Raw genomic sequence first — 22019 nt, 5'->3', positions numbered from 1 at the left:
GGTACTATTTTCACTCTCGCATGATAGATTAAGTCCAACTTTTTGGATAGGAGGTCATATTTTCTCATTTTATTGATCTTCATTTGCTGAAAGTTTTGATAAGATGTTATCCCAACTTCCATCAACAAAATTTGATTCTTTAACTTGTCTAAAACAAACAAATCGGGTTTGTTATGTTCCACGACAATGTCGATCTTTATAAATGTGTTCACTGTGATTTCAACCTCCTCATTCGCCGATACTGATTCTACCGAATGTGTTTTCAGTTTTTTATCATTCTTGAGTCAAAGTTCTCAACAAAAATGAAAGTGTATGCATCTCACTATTTCATCGTGCCTTCTGACATAATCCTCCATGTAACATCCTCTCACATCTAATAGCACCGTGGTCGACGGTCTCCTCTCATCTGATGCAGAGAATACACATTGAATTTTGTTCTCAAAGAATAAATTCCTATTTTACACGAGGCGGAATAAGACTCCAGACCAGGGGTTCTCAGCCTTTTTAGCTCAAGGCCAAATCGATAATTAAGATTAGCTTCGCGGGCCGCACAAAAAATATTTTATATATTTTTATATTTTCCATTTTAATAAATATTGATTCACATAAATATGAGATTCATATATGCATTGTGTGTTATATTTTTGAATTTGTCTTGAGGAATTAATTCGTAAAAATCAGGGTTGTTAAAAATCAGATTTTTCAAAAAAATCAAAAAAATCTGATTTTTTGATTTAATCACGATTTTTTTTTGATTTAAATCAGATTTTTTTGAATTAAATGATCTTTATTTCAAAACGACCCTTTCACCTGGCTTATCAGAGAACCTCTCTCTTTGTACATAAAACTGAAAAACGGCCACGCAGAACGATCTATCGTAGTTCCTTATGTCCACCGGGATCACTTAACTAGTTGCATTACGCTTTCTTTCTTTGTGGTCTTCTTGGGTTAATAATAAATAAATATTTCAAAGCGAACTAAAATAAAAACAAAACAATGGAAATCGTTTTTATTTATTTAAAGCTTGAAATGGAAACAAGTTTGGCTGCTTTTTCGATCCCCAGCCTATTGCGTACATTTGAATGTAGAAATCCGAATGTTGAAAAGATTCTTTCTATTCCACCTGTCGAAGCAACTGCTCCAAGAATTTTTTTGCATAGTGAAATTACTTGTGAAGGTAACTGGTATGAATTCGACTCCCACCCAGCTATAGGTGATACTTTACTCAATAAATTCGGAGCAAACATGTATTGTTTAAATGGATCAGCTTTTGCTCTGAAATTAATCAGAGTCGGAAGTGCATATTCATAATTTTGAGCACAATAACTCAATGCAATGTCAATCTCAACATTTGAAAGAGATTTCCCACTACATGTCGGGTCGATCAAATTCGCAAGTAAGTGGAAAGGTGTTAATGCTTGTTTTGCTCGAATTCTCACTTTTCCTAAAATATTCGTACATCCATTGTCAATATATGTCTGTTCAAGTTCTTTCCAAATTTCTACAGCATGACTAATCGTGGTAGAATCATTCTGAATTTTATCTAAAGCGACAGCAATTGGTTTAATAAGCATCAGATATTCTTCAACGCGTCGTTTTAGGGAAATATTTTGGACCTTCGGGATGTTCTACAGCAGCAAACGGAGTGTTTGTAGAAAATATGTATCTAGCGAGTTGCAGATCCATCAAATCTTTCTTAGATGAAGTCGTCGTAGTTACGAAATTGATTAATGAATGGTCCTTCATCCTTGGAGGAAATTCGCTTTCAGGTCTCGGCATATTTTCAGGGATATCAATATTACTTCGACATAAAAATGATGCTGCCTCATCCGAGATACAAGACCTTGTATGTCCTTCCCACAATTACGACATCTGGCACGGCTTCCGGTCTTTCCAGGAATAATACGTTTATCAAAATAAGCCCACAAAGAATCACGCTTTCTTCCAGACATTTAAAAAAATTTAAATGATTTTTTTGTTTTTTTTAATGATTTAAATCATTGATTTTTATTGTTGATTAAAATCAAATGATTTAAATCTAACAACCCGGGTAAAAAATTAATAATGACGCATTTTTGAACAATGCCGCGCGCAGTTCTATATATGTTGTAAATTATTGAGTTCTAGTTGAAACTTTGCAGGCGCATCTTAATTTCACGCTGAATGGAGTTGCGAATATTTTCATTAAGGAAGGAATTCTTAAAATTCTAAAAATTAAATTTATATAAATGTATCCCAAAACGTGCTTCAGATTGATTAATGAAATCACCAATTATGGATATGTTTAACCTTAAGAATGAATAATTAAATTTAAACATTACTAAAAAATTAAAAAAGTTAGTTACTCTAGAGGGGCCGCAAAAAAATCCTGGGGGCCACATGCGGCCCCGGGGGCCGCATTTGAGAACCGCTGCTCCAGACAGTAGGAAGTTATTGTCTTTGGCTAGCCAGTGACTAGAATTATTAAAATTCTTTTTTTGTAGGATGGAATAAAGACATTTAAAAAATCTGGTTCAGTAGTTACCTGTTCTGAGCACCAACCACTGGTTTTTGTTAAGTAAAACTGATTCTCCAAGTAAATATTTATGCTTCAATTATTCTTCAATAGTGGCCAGATGAGTTTTTCCCGTACTTCGGCCTGAAGAATCGAAAAGCTTCTTTTGCAGACATTACTTTGGTTTTTTAGGTCCGTAAGGAATCTAAAAAGCATATGTTCACTTAGAGAGAAATCAATTCTTTTCCAAAACTGTTACGGGGAGATATAATCTCTGCATGTTCGCCGGTCGAAGGTGCATCTTGTATTCTATTAATTTTGCCCGGGTTGTATCGTCCACCATTTCATATTCAAATGAATCAATATCGACTAATCCAATGTAATAGTTGTACAATGAGAGAGTGTGTTCATTAATTGGTTTTAACAGGTTCACTCCATTCAATTTTGTATTTGTCAACCTTTCAATTTGCGTGGTTATATCTCCAAGAATTATTTTCAGCATGTCCGATTTTTGAATTTTTCTAGCTGAACTCTCAAGTACTCCTAGATACTTATATCCATCAAGTTCATCAATAACTTTTGTTTCAGCTGATAAAAATGGGGTATTCGTGGCTGATTTTTCCAGATTTGCTCCACATCCTCACTTTTCGAGACAAGTTTCAAGTCATCGATAGAGAAGGTGATTTATCATAAATAACGTGCCCTGATTTCCTTGCACTATAGAGACCTGCGGGTCTAATACAAGGACAAATAGCATGGGGGACAAACTATCCCCCTGCAGGATCCCCATGTTATAGAGACACGGCATACATGTTATAGGCCGTAACTCTTTTAGGGACACCGGATTTTCACACTTCGGAATAAGATGTGTCACCCCTGTGTAAAAACAATCTCCTGTAGTGGTTTCTCCATTTATGAAATTCAGCATCTGTTCGAATTTGACTCATGAAGTGATGTGAACTTCTTCAAAAAGAAATTATACATACCATCGCAGCCTGGAGCTTTCCGATTTGGCAAATATTTAACGATCTTCTAACAAACATTTCGAGACTTGGACTGTTACGCCTTCTATTCAAGTCATTCTCTTCTCAATCTCTATAATCTGACCACTCAACTGTTTTTTCCGCAACAAATTCTTTGAATATGTTCCACACTCTTCACTATCCACTTGGATAAAGTTTTCAGTCTTGCCTCCCTTCAATCAGCTGTAAAATGCTTCCGATTAAGCTCAAATTTTTGATTATCTAGTCGGAATTCATTTCTTGTCTCGTGCGTAGATAACCTATTTTCAATCATCATGATTTTTTCCTTTATTAAGCAAATTATTCTTGCCCTTTCTCCAGAATTTTTCTTTTTATATCCAACGAGGGATAATGCATGGCAAGCAAGTGGTTTTTTTCAGTCGTGAGTAATTTTGCAAAGAACTTTTCGATATGACCTAGCCTCATTCTTCACTGCTTAATTTTTCCCTCCATATTAATAGTCTAATTGGACTTTTTAGAATTTTTATACTCAATATTTGATACCACACTTGTCCAACATAGACTAATGTCGAAATTTGGTCCAGTGAATTAAATGGATTCTCATTAATATACACATCTACCACACGATTAAGACACTCCAATAAAGAGAGGTTCAATTTGGAATGTGGAATCTTTTTGTACACGGTTGGAGGGAATGATCGATAGACAATATTTCCTTTAATTGTTGCACAAACATTAGCTTGCAGCAAGCGAACGGTTCTGCATCACACCCACTAGATGAGAAATCACCCGTTTTGTTAGGCTCATCTACATTAGCAGAAAATAGTTGCCTTTTAAGGGAATATTCCAACTTTCTATATTCGGACAAAGAGATTTTATCTCCAAATTTAGAATTTAAATTCTCTAGTATGAAATTCCAAACAACCCTAGGGACACTATTTGAAACATGGTTAGACAATAATATGTTTTAGATATTTTTATTTTTTTGTTTTTTCGATAAATTATAAATAAATATTCATTTCAAGATATAGTCATCCAGTGTGTGCGCATTAAATAGTAAAGTTAATTCTTACAGAATTAAGTTAAAATGGCAAAAAATAATCAAAATATTGTCACTCGTTTGCCAGTGGACTCTATTACTGAGAAGGGATGGTTATTTAAGTGGACTAATTACGTTCGAGGATATCAGCTTCGTTGGTTTGTACTGAAGAACGGATATTTCTACTATTACCTGTTAGAACCAACCCAAAACTCACATTTACAGCAATGAAGCAGACACTTTTCACATGTGTCGGGGTTCTGTGAACATTTCGACTGCTTTATCACTGCCGAAGGGACACATTCGCTAAAAATCGTTTCTCCAGGACTTAACCCGATTTGGCTCAAGGCTTTCTCCACCAAAGACCGAGATTGCTGGCATAAAGCTCTCCAAATATCAAAACATCCTTCATTTGAAAGTAAAAAAACACCAAAAACTTAGCAGGTGATACTGACCAAAAAACTGACAATATTTCTCAACAGTCAAGTTTGGGTGGCGAAGACTGCCTAAATTTTACCAAAGACCTCAAAGAAGTCTCGTCAGTTCTCTTTGACCTGAAAAAGTGCAGAGATGAGGTGGACAAGTACGCCAACATAATAATTGGCTGGGCTATCCTGAGTCCCCGACTCCCTACTATTTCAATGTAGTCGAATTGAGTCATTTACAGGGGAATTCCGCTCTCTGCGACGGCACAGTCTGAAGCAGTAGCCAACAATGGACGTCAGTTGCAAGTTTCGGTTGAAAAAATGATTTCTGTATTTTTATATTGATTTTTGATTTAATTTTTTAGTTAGTGAAAGGTTGTTCAGAACTAATGGAACGTGTGACAAATGAGTGTAAGGAATTAGTAAAGAAAGAAAAGGAGTACACAAGTCATTTATCCGACGTAATCGACAGATTTGCCCAACGTCAGAACATATTGGAAGAAAGATTGGCAATTTCTGGTTGATAATGATTTACTAAGGAATTTAGGTCAAAAGATGTCGACCCCGAATCATTTGAGTTGTGTCAAAATTGTCCAAAGTGACGATGAAGAGGAGGTGTCGAACGATGAAGAATATTTCAGTGCCAAGGAAGACTCTGAAGATGTATTTTTTTCTATGTCAGCAAAATCGACCATTTCCACAAATACAGTGATACCCGTTGAAACTGCTAAAACAAATCAAGAAGACATTCACCAAGTTATTGCAGCAGGAAATCTCGTAAATTACAAAAGGAGGTCCCGGATTCCAGACAGGCCGGACATTTCGATTGATTTGTGGGGGATTTTAAAAAAGTGTTTGGGAAGAGAACTTACAAAAATGCCAGTTCCTGTAATTTAAATTTAGCTAACAGTAAAAGGTCAATTTTAGTGAACCACTCTCGTTTTTGCAGAGAATCACGGAGGAAATGGAGAATTACCACCTTCTTGACTTGGCTGCCAATAGCGAAAATCGGTTTGATGAGATGGCCTACGTTTGCGCCTTCATCATCTCGGCATATTCGACAACCAAACATAGAATTGCCAAGCCATTTAATCCCATGTTGGGAGAGACATTTGAATTCGATTCTTTGAGCGATCGAGGCTGGCGGACTATCGCCGAACAGGTTTAATTACATTGAAGTGTTTAGGTGAGTCACCATCCGCCCACGATGGCTCAGCAAACGGATTCGGTAAAGTGGAGGTATGAACATGAGATGACAGTGACCAGTAAATTCCGTGGAAAGTACATAAGGATAGTCCCAACTGGTATAGTCACTGACTGTCATCTCAGGGAAATGCCTACTCACAGTCAAGACAAGTGGAAATCAATACTCGTGGTGTCGCGTGGCTACTACAATCCATAATATTGTGGTTGGGAAGCTTTGGGTTGATAACCACGGAGCTATCGAAGTCAGGAACCACACGACGGGAGATTATTGCAAAGTCAACTTTCACAGTTACAGCTACTTTTCCCCCAAAAGTCCTCGACTGGTGTGCTAGTTTGATTATGTAATAGGTTACGGGAGCAATATGTGATTCGGAAGGAAAGTTAAAGACTTCACTGCATGGGAGTTGGGACAATTTCCTGAATGCTACTGTTCATCATGAGAATGGAACGCTATCCTCTCCTTCCCTACTGTGGAAATGTCAACCAATACCGTTTAGTCTAGTTTACAATGTTGGCAGGGAGGAGAACTCCAAGTGTTATAATTATTCTCGCTTCACCGCTGAGTTGAATGAGCCAGACGATTTGGTTGCAACTACGGACAGTAGGAATAGACCTGATCAGCGCCACCTTGAGGTAGGCGAGTGGAGATTGGCCAATGAAATCAAAATGGCTTTGGAGGACAAGCAGAGAGCTGCTCAGAAGAAAAGGGAAGAATCCGATAAGCGTGCATACCAGCCCGTTTGGTTTTCGAGAAGGAGAAATAAAATCACTGATGAATTTATGTTTCTCTACAAAGGAGGATATTGGAATGCCAAAATGAATCAGGATTGGTCGATGTGCCCGGATATTTTTTAACATCGTATTATACTTATTTATGTTATTATTATATATTTTGGCTACATCTAATAATTACTATACTCTTTCCTTTTTCCGACATTATGTATGACAATAATCAAATTGAATTCATTTTTACCAAATTTTAAATGTAATATATGGCAATTTCGCTGAAAGATTGGTATTTTAAAAGTAACTGTTATTCAGAGTGCATTTCTTTCCATTTTTATCAATGTAACTTTTCAATTATATTAGAATCGATTTTTAGACAAAATTCAAACCAGATTAACTATATTACCTTTTTATAGTATGTTGGATCAAATACATTAAAAAATTTGACTTCGATCTCAATGAATATTATAAATCAATTTGGAAAATATGCATTTATTAATGTTTTTGAACTTCTCGAGCTATTTTTATTATCAGAAATCTGATTAGGTATTCCTAGAACAAAAACTGAGAACGATTCACGACTTCTATGGGCAGGTTTTAGGAAATTTAGAGGGTTTTCTTTAGGAAAGCCTTGTTATGAATTTTCCGATAGAAAAAAAGAGATTTGAAGACAGTTTTCAAATCAGATTGAAAGACTCGAGGTTAATTGCCATTGCACGGATCAACGATATTGAAGGCTTCCAGGTCATACAGTTCCCATAAATCACATGAAACATATTTTTTAAGAAGACTTGCTCATTTTTTGGCAAAACGACAAAAATGTCCAACATTTAAATGAAAAATAGGAAAAAAGAGGAAACAAGATCATAAAGATTTTGTAATTTCGATACTAACGGAAAAAATTATTATTTCATAAGTTTTTGATAATTAATTAACAAGGAATTTCCCATTTAAAAGAAAAAAATTGTATTACAAGGAAAAAATGATTAATTTATTAATGAAATTTTTTCTTAGTTGGAACCTTGGCAGCCTTTGGCATATTCTGAGTCTTCATCGGATGACTTTGGACCTTCGGACGAGAAGTCTCCCTAAGTTTTTTACGTTCAGTGGCAATTCTAAATCAAAGAATAAAATATTACTTTGCGGCCTTAGCGTTGGCTGCTTCTTTGATTTGCGTTCTCTTCTGCGTTTTGGCTAAAATCTCAGCCAGCCCCATCCCCAGTATCGGACGTGTAAATTTCGTAGTTTTTCTCGACTTGTTCCTACTTTCAGATTTTATTTTTGTCTTATTGTGTTTCCTGCGGTAGAACACGGTCCAACGAATGTTATGAGGCTTGGAATTCTGCTTGTAAGTTCCAAATGTCTTTGCAGTGATAAAATGAAGAGTTTTTCCGTCACGGCGAATATTCGTTCGCCCATGTCCTGGATAAATCTTGAAACCAGAAAATGTACAGGCTTGAGTTCTAAAAGTATATATAATTAATTTAATTTAGTATTTCAATTAATATAGCGAGATAAAAATAATTTATATTCAGATATAATGAAAAAGGAACTAACGGGACGGACATAACACAACAAACACGTGATATAAAATAAATAATAAATCACATTTATTAAAATATACATATAAATATTTAAGATAAAAAATATTTGTATGTCACGTATTATTTATTTTCTAGATAAGATGTAGGAAAATGCAACAACGATAAATTGATTACAAATTTTTATTTAAAATGCAGAAAAAAAGTGACCACTTGGAAATAATGCAATATATCATAGTTTTGGTCATCATTCAAAAAAATTGCAAAAGCTAACAACCTGTTACGCTTTCGTGCCTTGCATGCGTACTGAACATGCAAATAAGGCGAGCTTTTATTCTTTCGCGCTATGGTAGATTTCTGTTCCACCTGAGCTCACCTTTGGACATCTGCGTTATTGTTTAGCAGATTTGCTGCCCAGCAATACTCCCCAAATGACGCTGTATTAATCCGATCGACCAAAAACGGGCCTTAAACTGCAAACTTTCCCATTAAGGAAACACGGTATTACTGAATCAATAAGAAGATGACTGAGTAATTTTACATTGACACTGCAGAACAGCTCCCACCAATTACTATATTCCAATATCCTACAATAATGCCAATCTAGAGTCCAAGCTCAACATGGTCTTCTTTCCCCGCTGATTGTTATGGGCCCGTTACCCCGTTTGTGGTTTTGATAGAATGCTGATAGTTTCCTGTTTCACGCACTTTTAACCCTTTTCTTAAAAATTCTTTTCAACTTTCCCTCACAGTACTTGTTTGCTATTGAACTCGTGCATTTATTAGTGAAGCTTTCCATCCATTTAAACCTGCACTCACAAGCAAACCGACTCTAAAGATGCTTTCAGGAATCCGTACACAGTTAGTTAATTAGTTAGTAGCCCTGAACTTCCCGACATGCAGGAACCTGGCGGCTATTAAGCGACACACAGCCTGGGCTGATTGCTCCCAGAGATTCCGAAGCGCTGCGCGAGATAGCAAAATTTCCGGTAGTCCGGGATATGAAAAAAAGTGGTGGACTGAGATCGGGTAGAGATTATACACGTGTCAGGGCCTTATGTCTGGTTTTTCCCATGAAATCGCGTCCAAAGCAGGGGTGATGTCCGCAGCGAAGTCTTGCGAGAGTCACACGTTTCTTTCTTGGCAGTATTGATTCTGATTCAGCGATTTCTGGGGAAGGTTCTTAGAGTATTCGGTTTGGAGATAGTCTCCAGATGGCCCTCGTAGAGATAAAATTGTATATTAGAGCCGATCTTTTTTTGTCTTAAGGGTGAGGGTTCATGACTGAGTTCACGTTTTTTCGTCGTGAAAAGCGTTGCAGTCGATTTAGATGGTGAGATGTAGTTAATGGTAAACCAGACAGCATTGGAATCCAGATGAGACTGTGAATGGTTTGTGGCCGTTGATAGATTGGTATCTCTTGATGCAATGATTATGTCGTCTGCGTATGAAAGTAGTAAGGTGTTCTTGGTGACTGGTGCGTCACTTAAGTGGAGGTTGAAGAGAGCTGGTGATAGCACTGAGCCTTGGAAAACTCTATTGAGTAGGTATCGAAAATTCGACTTGATTCCTGTTTGGCCTAAGCGGCCCAATAAAAAAGTTGTTAGCCAGCGTTTTAGGGTTCCTGGGATATCGGTCATTGCAATTTTGTTACTCAGAACGGGCTCGAAGTGCGATCAAAGGCCTTAGTGAAATCAACCGACACAAGTATAGTTCTTTTGAAGTTGTTGAAACTATCTGCAATAAATTGAGTTAAGGTTGTTAGATGTGTTATATGGACAGTTACTACAGCCATTTCATTTTTTCTGGGAAGTCCCGTTTGATAGAATTTGGTACTGTATACATTTCCTAATAGCACCACAAACTCCACAGTTCGTAGTTGAACTACGATTCAGCGATGGACTATTCTCAATTCATTCGCCATTACTACGAGAATCCCGGTTGGTTTCTTTTCCTCAGCTTAATGATATGCTTAGTTCAGCGGGTAGTCATGCTTGGCTGAGGCTGGTTCAAATTCACTAGCTATTTATTTCATCAAACATAACCAAATTGGCAGCGATTCAATAAATAATATTAAAATTAGTGTAATGAATGCAAACAGTCAATAAATACCATTCCAGCATTTTTAATATTGCCGGTTGTCCTTGATTAGGACCTCAAAACCATGTTTGTTCATGACCAATGACATTGGGTATTGCTAATAATATAAACACGCGTTTTAAACGATGTAAAAGTATCAGATTTATTATCATTTTATAAAATCATTAATTATTATTTCAATTTAGTCTAAAATCTAATTTTTTTGTTTATTTATTCACCAGTTTTCCCAAATAAACAATAAAATAAACTAAAGTCCGCTTCCTTCAAAAAAAGATTATTTAAAAAGATGTTTTCTTACAATAAAATTAAGCTAGCCGTCAATGCCAGTCTTTTTCCTTTGATTTTTCATTCAGAGTAAGAAAATTCTAGACTTTGTTTGAAATGCCGACTTTATTAAGTCGAAACGGCCCAATCCGACTATAAATACTGCCAACATTATTTAGACTTTGACGTACAAAAATGGCAGGAGTTAACCCTAACTGTAATTGTATGAGAATTCCATGTAAATGCCAAAACGAGGGCAATTCAGGTATAAGATCCAAACGATAAAATCAGAAGCAGATATGTACAAACAGAGCAACATGCACAGCTATTTCAGTACCCATAAAAATTTGAGAAATGATTCAAGACAGTCTTACTTTGGCGGATGGAATCGCAGTGGGTTTAATCGAAGTGAGCATCACTTTCAAAATGATTGGGATTTTCAAAGAAATAATTACTGCGTAATACGAAACGACTATTTCAGTGATCCTGACTACCATAACATTTGTTTGATTTATTTGAAAATGATTTTATTTAGATGTTCTTGATAAATCTCGAACATACACAGCTTATTTGTTAAATACGTTAATACCAGAAGAAAAACGAATTTATCATGTAATTCCAAATTTGAATGGTTTTTAAAAGTAATTTTACATTTCTATTAGATGGACATTTAAGAAATGTCAAAAAAGGTGATTTAACTAATATAAACTTTTTTAGACGATCCTCCAGATTTCAGCATTGATTGGCTTCTCAAAAAATAATTTTTATTTTTGATTGCCTGCTTTTTAATAGTTTTATTGATTTCGTTAAATACTTTATGAACTCGCGTTGCGTTATTGATATTTGTAATTTGAGTTATCTAGCTCTTAATAAAATAAATAATCAATTTATCTGAAAATTGATATGATTTATTTGTATTACTATATACGAATTAAAAAGGAAGCATGTAGAAGTAGAGAAATTACATAAATATGACCTTTTGGCGAACGAATTGAAGGTAATCCATAATGCAAAGGTGAATGTCATACCGTTGGTTATTACGTGGGATGGAATAACATCCAGATTCTATAAACACTACCAGAACTCTTTACAAGTCCAGGAATCTACGCGAGCTTATATCCAGTCAATCGTGATCAAGAGAACATTGGAAAGCATGCGCCCGGAGTATAAACTCCTTCCTACAGCGGCGAATCATGCAGTTAAATCGGACTTGAGAACAACCACAAAAGTGGCCTGTCCTGTAAAATGGATAAGTGTACCCGTCGAAGACACTTGCCCGGGCTCGAAGAGGAGGAGAATCGACTGAAAGCAGACGCAATAATTAAAAATCAATTTTATCTGGACTTTTCAAATAAATTTTTGGATACGAATTAAAAAGAAATAAATATCTGTCTACAAAATTAGTAAAAAAATTCCATAAAGATTCAAATTAGTAAACCTTACCATTTGGAAAAAACCGGCACTGCTTATTTTATCAAATACAACTCGCCAATCTTAATGAACATCGTTCATCAACGACAAAGCGTACGAAGAATTGAACGAACGCATAGATTAGGGATAGCTGGCATGCTTAAAAATGAGAAGTTTGCCTCTATGCCGTGCTTGGCCAAAATTTTATTTTTTGAAACAGCTGGTTGCCACTGTGATGATTGGTTTACCCGTATTGCCCAAACATATGAGCTTGATTATCACTCCTCATGTCGTCACGGAATTGGATGCTTTCTCAGTCACTTCTTAATTCCGGATTCCACGTAAAGCTAGAACCTACAAGGATTTTTGCCGAGGACGGCAGAAGACCAGATGGGATGACGATTTTTTCTTTTCAAAGGAAAAAATGTCTGGTCTGGGATGTCCAGAACATAAAAGAATTACTCGAAAGTCACAGAATCCAATCCGAAGAGGCCAAAGCGCGATTCTTATTTTTGGAATGGCAGAGTGTTTATTTCCTGACAGTCGAGACTGGCAGTCTGGAATACAGGGATCTTTTAATCGGAACCTATTCTGAAAAATCGGGTCACTGTTGAAGAGGGTTACTGGCGACTCAGGGTTACTGCCGAGTGAGTCTTCCTAAGTATAGTCAGGAGTAAAGCCCTTGCTATCCGATAATAAGCATTCCCCCTACTTGTGGAACTATTTATGAAACTATTTTATACTTGTAAAACTATTTATTTTTAATGAATAATACAAAGAAATACAAAAGTAAATCAAAGGTGTTTGTCACGAGCATAGGGATCACCTCTCTAACACCTGGCAGTTTCTGCGGAGCAAAGCGACCCAAAGCCAGCTCGTCTCCATCCGGTTGTTTTTTCGACGAGATCTTTGATCCTACCAACGATAGGAGCTGAGTCGCCGCCTTGCCGACGATTTCAGAGGTTTCGAAGGCGAGGAAGACGAACTATTTATTTGTTCTTGATAAATATAAACAAAACAAAAATTCATTCATTAAAAAATTAAATATTGAAAACCTAGTTGTAGAAATGAGACTATTTTGTTCTAGGATTTTTTCAATGAAATTGTGAATCACAACATCAAAGACACGATGAATATAATAAATATTCTAGAAAATATATTATTCAGTCTATGTCCCGAAGTACTTAATCAATATTATGTTTATAAAATGAACTTCTGGAAGAAATTGAGGCAAAAATGTAATATTGGAGGGAAAATTAGCTATTAATTTTTTTAATTGATAAATAAAATAAATTTTTTGACTTTTAAATGCTATTTTATTTATAGAAAAAGTTGCAAATAAGAAGTTGTATTTGGATCGCAAAACTCTTGGAAGAGGACTTGCCTCAATTTCTTTCAAAAACGAATTAATACTCCTTCAATTTCTTAAAAGTTTGCAAAAACAATCGACTAACTGTTCAAGGAGGTCGGGTATTCTGCGAGTAATTAAAACAAAAAATGGCACTTTGCCAAAATCGCAGAATTGCAGCTTTCAGCGGGGAAAATCTGAAAATTGATTCACTCATTGATTCACTCGAGGACTAAGAAATTTGGATGTGCTCAAAAATAATAACAGTTGCGTATTGAAACAAAATTTTATAAACAAAATCATCGAAGAAGCCTCACCACGAAACAACACTCAGTAAATTTGTTAAAAGCAATCAACAAATTCGCTTTCTGTTTTCCTCAACTTATCCTTCTTAAATTGTCCTCTTTGAACTGACGCGCTCAAATTTCCTGGTTTTCCTCTTTTTGTGTTTTTACAAGTCCATTTGTATGAATTCTGTAACATTAGTTTTTGCGGTAATCATTAAGAACAAGCTGGCCTGGCGCAACCTCGAAAAGCCAGAGGCAAATGTCGTTTGTGACGTTTAATGCTATATTGTTATTTTTATATCTCTTATTTTTTTCCAAAATTCAAGTTATATTAAAAAAGGTCTACATGAATTACAACCCTAAGATAGTTGAATGAAACTACAAAATGCTGTAACAGAAAGGCGAAACAGCGAGAATCTACCAACTAAATATAACTGAAAATATTTTTAACCAAAAAACATTTCTTAAAAGAAAATTAGTCAAAGGGCTCTGTTTTAAAGCGAATGTCCGGATTTAGAATATTAGATACAAAATATTCTATTTTTATCCAGCACTGTTTACTCTCCTCTAAAATAACAGCCAACCAATGGAGAACTATTTTGTTGTTGTTTGGAGCCAATGATAATATCCTGAATGACTGAAATTGTGAGCAAAAGTGTTTTCTATAAAATCGACCATTAGGTTGGTTACCTCTAAATTTCCATTATTCTTAATGTGATAAGACGCAAAAAGGGACGAAAATAAATCCCCAGTCCCGATTAATCGTATTTCTGATTTTTGGTAGCATATTTTGAATAAATTAAATGTTCCATCTAATTTTAATTTTATAAATAATCAAAAAATTTCCGAATAAATAAAATCATTAAAGCTTACCAGATTTTCTTTCAGAAGCCACAGTCATTAAACCAGAATCGCAGGGGACACTGCTTATAATAACTACGGAAGGGCCCAGTTCGTGCAACTTGGCCACAACTGTTCTAATTGAGCTTGGGTCGTTGGTTATTTTTACCCCAGATAATTTTCTATTTGATTTTAACCATTCCTTTATATACTCTGCTTCAAAATCATTGGGAAAAATAACGTCAGCCAATGGGAAAATGTGGTTTTTATATGTTGTCACTAATTCTTCAGGAAGATACTAAGAATTAAATTGTAATGACAAACGAATTTCCCATTATCTCCAAGTATAGGATCGCAATCTATGTGGATTTATGGCACAATCAATACAGAATGTTCTAAAATTTGACTGATTTCGTAAATCTTTGGCTACTTGCTTAATTTCCATTAAAATTTTATTATTTCGAGCGTAGCCTACATTTTTTTAGTTCTCTACCTGTCAAAAGATTTGTGTAGTTATTCAAATCATTAAATTTCAGTGTTTCGTAAATTTCTTCTAACATATTCTCCCCTAGTTCTGAGCCAACGTATTTTGTGTAATCTAGAATCGTTAGATTATCATTTATGACACTTGTTGGGTTGCTGAACTGGACTGTATTAATTTCGTCCACTAATATCCCCATCAACTATTTTTGAAATTGAAAAACTAAATGATTACTCGAATTGGAAATGAGATAGCTCTGTTCCCCACAATACCGGAAACAACGTGACTGCTTATCGACAAAACCTTATCCGAATATAGCGTCATTTAATCTATTTTTTGATCTAATATTTATGCAATGTACGTTCTGCAGATAAATGGGTCGAATAAAATTATTTTTATATTTTTAAATAACACTAAATAAATTTTTCTTAGATTTATAAAAAATAAATTTTTAGAAAACATAGACCACAAATCGAAAACCATGAAACACTTTGGGAGAAAAAATGAAATTTGTGTGAATTTATGAAAAATTGATAGGAAATCGGTTCTTTAATTCGATGAAATCAAAGAAAAAAACAGTCATATTGTTATTCAAATGATCAAAATTTAGACGCATTGAAAATGTTAATTATGTATAGTCCATTGCTTAAAAGCATATAAGAAATAGTCGGTCAAGCGAAAGCATTATTTAGGTGCACGAACATTATAATGGTTATTGAGTACAATTCTTTGCCAGTTTATTCGTCTCAAAAATGTTGATTAGTTTAAAGGGTAGAATTTTCCAAATGTTGAGACGCGTTTCTCTAGGGAGGCGCTGACTCGTGTCAAAAGTGGCGCGAAAAGGTTGTAAGAAATATTAAAAAAATTATATTTATATAATAATCTTAATAATAGTTATTAATTTACAAATTCTATTTTTACAAAAATCAATTTAATACCCTAATTTCGTTAACCACGTGGCGGTTGAGTCATCATGAGTCATTGGCCCAAAGATTACCAAGTTCTTGCACGAACTCGGAGGAATGCTTGCTGTAAAGAAGAGGGATCAACGAGAAGGATTATGTCTTAGACAAAGGATCGACATAGCCATACTAAGAGGGAACTCGATTTCGATTTAGGCAGCAGGCTTTCTCAACTAGCCTTTGTTTTTTTTCTAACTATTTAACACTTTTGATCGATAAAATAAAATTAATAAACAAAATTTAAATAAGTTCAAGAACATTGATAAATTCTTGAGTGGTAGCAAAAGAAAATTCACGAATATTAAAGATTTTAACAACGGTTCAAATAGTCAAAATAATTGGAATATAATCAATAAGACTCCAAAAACAAGAAAATATTGTCCATCCTAATTATTGTTAGGATTCACGCGTATCACTGTTGATTCCTCGGAAATACCCCTCTTTTTGCTAAACTCTTGCAACTTATTTAAAGCCATAAATGAGCACGCATTATCACTCTACAACTACTACATTGGGCTCGTCAATATTGAGCCAACTGAATTTAAACAGATTTACAAAAATGCTTGATTGGATGGATGGTTACCGATACCTTGGAGTCCTAGAAAATATAAGAAGTGCAGTATTAAAAAACGAAGTACTGAACACACATTTTAGTGAATTAACAAAGAGGATGGACAATCTATCAAAGACAAAATTTAACTCTTGTAACTTATTTGAAGCCATTAATGAGCACTCATTATTCTTCTACAACTACTACATTGGGGTCGTAAATATTGAGCCAACTGAATTTGAACAGATTGACAAAAATGTGTGCAATATCTTTGTAGAACACTGAATTCACTTGAAACCTGATAACAAAGAAGGCTTTACCTTCCAAAAGGCCAACTTGGTAGAGGAATCATATCCACTGTCCACGAAAGTGAACAAATACTTTTCCAATTCCTCTGTGATCTTGAGAAAAAGTCTCGTTACTGCCTAAGAAAAGATGGGATTCTCAGGGTCACTCGTCCAAAGAAAACACATTTGGCCACAATCGCGGAATACTTCGAGCGCAAATACAGCATCCAAGAAACTGGGGACCTTGATTTGAACATGGTAAGTGAAGTGCAGAGGAACCGCTTGATTAAGAAAATAAGGAAAAAACCATTTTTTTCAAGGGGTTTAAATGATCTCAGCGTCGATATTGGTGAATTCTCTCATTGGTTATCTCATGGAAATAACTCCTCAAGAACCGAGAGGCTTGTGTGTCTAATACAGGACTGTAACCTATTTTTTGACAATGTTGAAGCATTGTGCAGTCACCGTAACTCAGCCACAATCACTTAGCAATGAAGTGTGTTGAATGCTAAATAGTGACTATTTAAGAAGACAAAATGAAATAGTGAAATGTATACATCTGCATTTATGCACGAAGTATGGGATTAAGAAATCCAGGAGGTTGAAAACTCATTCTCTTCAATCGGTGGTTGGGAATAACTCTTTGAAGATTCGTTTTGACACGACAATAAGTGCGGATCTGAGGGTCGAAAATAACAGGCCGGACATCTTTGTACTTGACTAAATGAGGAACACAATCGCTCTTATTGAGATTGGGATCACCTCTCAAAAAACCTAAAGTAAGTTGAGGTGGAAAAGCTTCATAAGTACGATTTTCTTGCCAGTGAACTGGGAGTAATCCACAACGAAAACTGTGATCATCCGGAAAACATTGGAGAGCATGCGTACAGAATATAAGTTTTGGATGTATCCACCCGAAGATCGTCAAATGATCCGATTTACAAAGGCAACGGCTGAGGAAGCTTCTTGGAGTGAGGCCATAGAATCGGACTCGAGAACAACCACAAAAGTGGCCTGCCTTGTAAAATGGATAACTGTGTCCGTTGAAGATATGACCTCAGACTTGAAGAGAAGGAGAATTACTGAATTCGAGTTTGATTCTATCGTTTTTTATACAATATATTCAAGAAAGAAATCATTGTCAACAACGATAAAATCAGCATCGTCATAACAATGTAATTTTCCGGTTTTGAAAGTTTAGAAGTGCCATTAGCCATCTCTGCCAATATCAAATACATAATTTTTTTCAAGGAGAAGACTTATATGTCCTCAATTTTTTATATTATTTTTGCGGAAATGTTTAAAAAGAATTTTCCCCTCTTTAATGATTACTAAATGACAAGTTTTTAAATTTTAATCTTTATTAAAATGTAATTAAAACTATACCGTCGATTTAAACATGAGAATAAAGAGTATTTTATTGGAATAAACAAATTTGACAAAAAGAGGTTTATCCCTTGGAAATTGGAGGAACTTGAAAAATAAAATATTATAAAAATGTCATATTATTTACGTTTCTTAGTAAAAAGCGTAGAGGCAGATCGACGTATATTCTTCCGTTCTTGTCTGTGATATTTGTCACGCTTCTCTACTCGTGACTCATGTCTTTTAAGTGGTCTGAATGTTTTAGCTAAGCCTCCATTGACACGGGAAACACCAGGCTTTGAAATTGCGAGCCTCTTGGATATAGCTTGCCTACAAACATTAAAAAATATCCACACTCTTTTGAGGTTAGTGCATTCTCAGCTGAGACGTCATCAAGATGTGCAGAAGTGCAGACAATCAACGACTTTGACTGTGACTCGACGTGGTCAACAACTCCTGACTTCATCCTGTTCAAAGTCTCATGATACCGTTGATTCCTGTCGTCCTTCTCCATTAAACGGTCACCAGGGTCATCCTAAGGTTATAAAAAATAAAACTTGAGAAATTTTGAACACTTTAGAGTACAACTTTTCATGCATGACGTAATCGGGGTTTTCTCTTTCGATTTTCATATCTGGGTCGGTGAACAGAGAAGAGAAACGTTCGTCTTTATATACACGTAATAACTAAATTAGTCAAATACTGAGAACAAACGCGATTAGACTCGTCAATGTCAACATTCTCAATTCTCTCTGCAATGTGACTGTTCACGAGGACAAATGATTCCTTTGAAAGGGGCTTCTGTGGGACTGGTTCAACGATTTCTTCTGAAGGAGAAGAGTCTGGTTCAACATCGGAAATTTTGGACAACTTTAATATCGCGAATAGACTACCTTCTCGTATAGCTTGGTCGTGATGAAGAACCCATGCATGTACGCCCGCAAATACCGAGTCCCGATGAGATGACCGAGTCCAGCAGAATCGAGATCGTTCCTCGTCATGAATTTATAGTCGTCGTAGACTAGCCATTAATAATAAAGAATTACTCGAATTTTCCTTGTTGGAAGCTTCAATGGTGTCTACGACTTGGTCGAGATAAGAACACCACTTTGGAGCTGTCCCGAATGACTAATTCAGAATTAAATGAGAAACAAAAAACAGGAACGAATATCGTCTCTATATCAGGTTGGTCTGACCCAATCAAAACAAGTCCGGAGTCTGGATACCGACAAAAACAATTGTAAGGAACATCCCCCTCGATATTACAGACAGTATCCCCCTACACAGTTTAAAAAAATCACATACTCCAATTTCGTTCCAAACTCTCAAAGATTTGGAATCCATAGAGAAAACAAGTCGTTGTTGAGAATGGTACGACATACTGACTATGGAATGCCCATAATGGTGGTCCTTCACTTGGACGGGCACACTCGACCTTACGTCATACAGATAAACCTAAAGTACATCAAATCTAATCTGTACAAGGCCAGAAGAAGTTCCGACGCCAAAATGTAGTTCGTCGAGCCATTTTACTGTTGTTAGAGACAGTCCCTCCTTGATGTTTAGTCTGCTTACGAATTTGGCACTTCTGGGATCGCATGCTTCCACGAATCCATCCACAGTGGCACAAAGTAGAAGATTGTGGTGGGGAGATATGTCAGAACAATTAACATAACTATTTTAATAAAAATTTAAATACCGAGCAGAAGTCTCCAGCGGTGTCATAAATCTTCCCAGATGGAGATTGACACGATAAATTTGAGGAGACCCCGAGGGTATGTACAGTTCTCCTCCCCGCTGATAAAAAGACAGGTCATATCCTTGCCGTGGAGTCCTCAGCCGATAGTGAAGACCATTGCTGTTGTGGAATTCAACAAAACGATCAGCCATCAAAAAGGCAGGCTGAAATGCGTAAAATAATGAGCACTTTTGAGTAGTCGTCTGAAAGGGAGCACACACGTTTGACTACGTGGTCGACTCCACGCTCAAATTTAAGAACCATTCCTTTCAGGTCGAAACACTTAACCACAGGTTTATAACTGCCTGGAATATTATAGCAGAACAAACCAGTGGCCCACAAATATGAATTGTCGGGGGTAATCACCAGGTTGTGGCAAGTTGAAGGCATATTCAGATCTTGCACGAGTTGTATCCGTTCTCGAATGTCTTTACGTTAATATTATTTTCAAAACCTGCGTTGTCTCTGTTCAGCCTCCTTCGTTGCCTGTCGGGGAGCCACTGTGATTATTATTATATTCAAAGTACATCAGGGAGTGCTTTTACTGTAGATAAATTGTAATAAGTTAGTTCTTTGAATATTGTAGTTTGCATTTGTTATTGTAAACTGCACTAAAGACAATATAGCTGCCACGTTATGTCCAAATATTTTAAACATTTATATTATTGCTATTATTTTAAACTTATATCATTTTTAATTTTATTAATTAAGAGAAAATTTTAAATTATTTGTTAAGAGTGTTCCGAAATTGGTCGTATTTAAGATTAAAAATTTCCTTATAATCGGGATATTTGTTCACGCAGATATGCAAAAATTCAGCAGCTTCTTCGTTTTCCCGTAGAGCCAGCAGACATTTCAGCTTTCTAACGCATACTTTTTTATTCCAGTCTTCTAACTATGGTGAGTAATTTCGCAAAACTTGAAAGCATGTTTCACAGTCTTTTAAAGCATTTTTATATTGTTTAAGTATCAGGTAGACTTGTGCACGCAGTCCATACACTTGGGAATAATCCTTTGCCTTGGCAATTGCCTGTTCTCAATCAACCAAAAGCGCAACTTTTGTAAAATATTCGCACGATAAATCATATTTTTGGTTTTTATAGTGTTCAGTGCCTTTTTCTTTGAGTTGATTTGCTTCTTCGTATCTCTTTTGACGATCCAGGCTTCTTTGTTTTGCGTCTTGTTCAATTAGTGACTTGAACGTGTCTTTGTTTAATAAAATTTTTTAATTTTACCAAATTCCGAATTTTTTGTTACTTCTTTTGTATTAAAAATTGTTTTGTCGACTCCGTTGGGTTCTAACAAGATGATATTTTAATTTAGTCTACTGTTTGTGCAGCAATAGTCGTCCGCTGCCTTTAGAGCCTTATTTTGAATTTCCTGATCAGACGAGTTCATTTCTTTTATTAATTTGGCTAATTTATGGATTATTTATATACAAATATTGTCCACTTTGCTTATAAAATCGTCAAATTCGTTTTCAATCATAAAGCAACTGTTAGTGTCTTGGAAATATTATTGAATATCAAAAAAATCATTTTTTAATTTGTAAAATCATCTTTATTATTAATTGCAACATTTCTAAATACTTAAATTTCTTTTGATTGACAGCACTAAACATGACCTAAAATAAGAAAGTAGAAAAAAATTTAGTATAAAAATAGGATTGTATTAATTTATTATTTTTGAATATTTTTCTAATTAAAAATGTTATTGAAAATTGTAAAATTTACAATTTTGTAGAGTTACTCTGTTGGATTATAATGTCTTACTTATACGGATGGGGACTCAACGATTTTTGCCAATTAGGGTTCGAGATTGGGGAATTTGACATATACAACAAGCCAAACCTAATCAAAAACTTCCTGAGCGAGGCCCCAATCATCGACGTTGGTTGTGGGCGTGACCACACACTTTTTGCTTTACAGGACGGAAGTGTTTTTTCGTGTGGAAGCAACGAGTTTGGTCAGCTT

This window comes from Octopus sinensis, unplaced genomic scaffold, assembly GCF_006345805.1.
Source record: "Octopus sinensis unplaced genomic scaffold, ASM634580v1 Contig02586, whole genome shotgun sequence".
NCBI classification, from domain to species: Eukaryota; Metazoa; Mollusca; class Cephalopoda; order Octopoda; family Octopodidae; genus Octopus; species Octopus sinensis.
The sequence above is the reverse complement of the archived record's forward strand: the minus strand, read 5'-3'. Positions refer to the sequence as shown.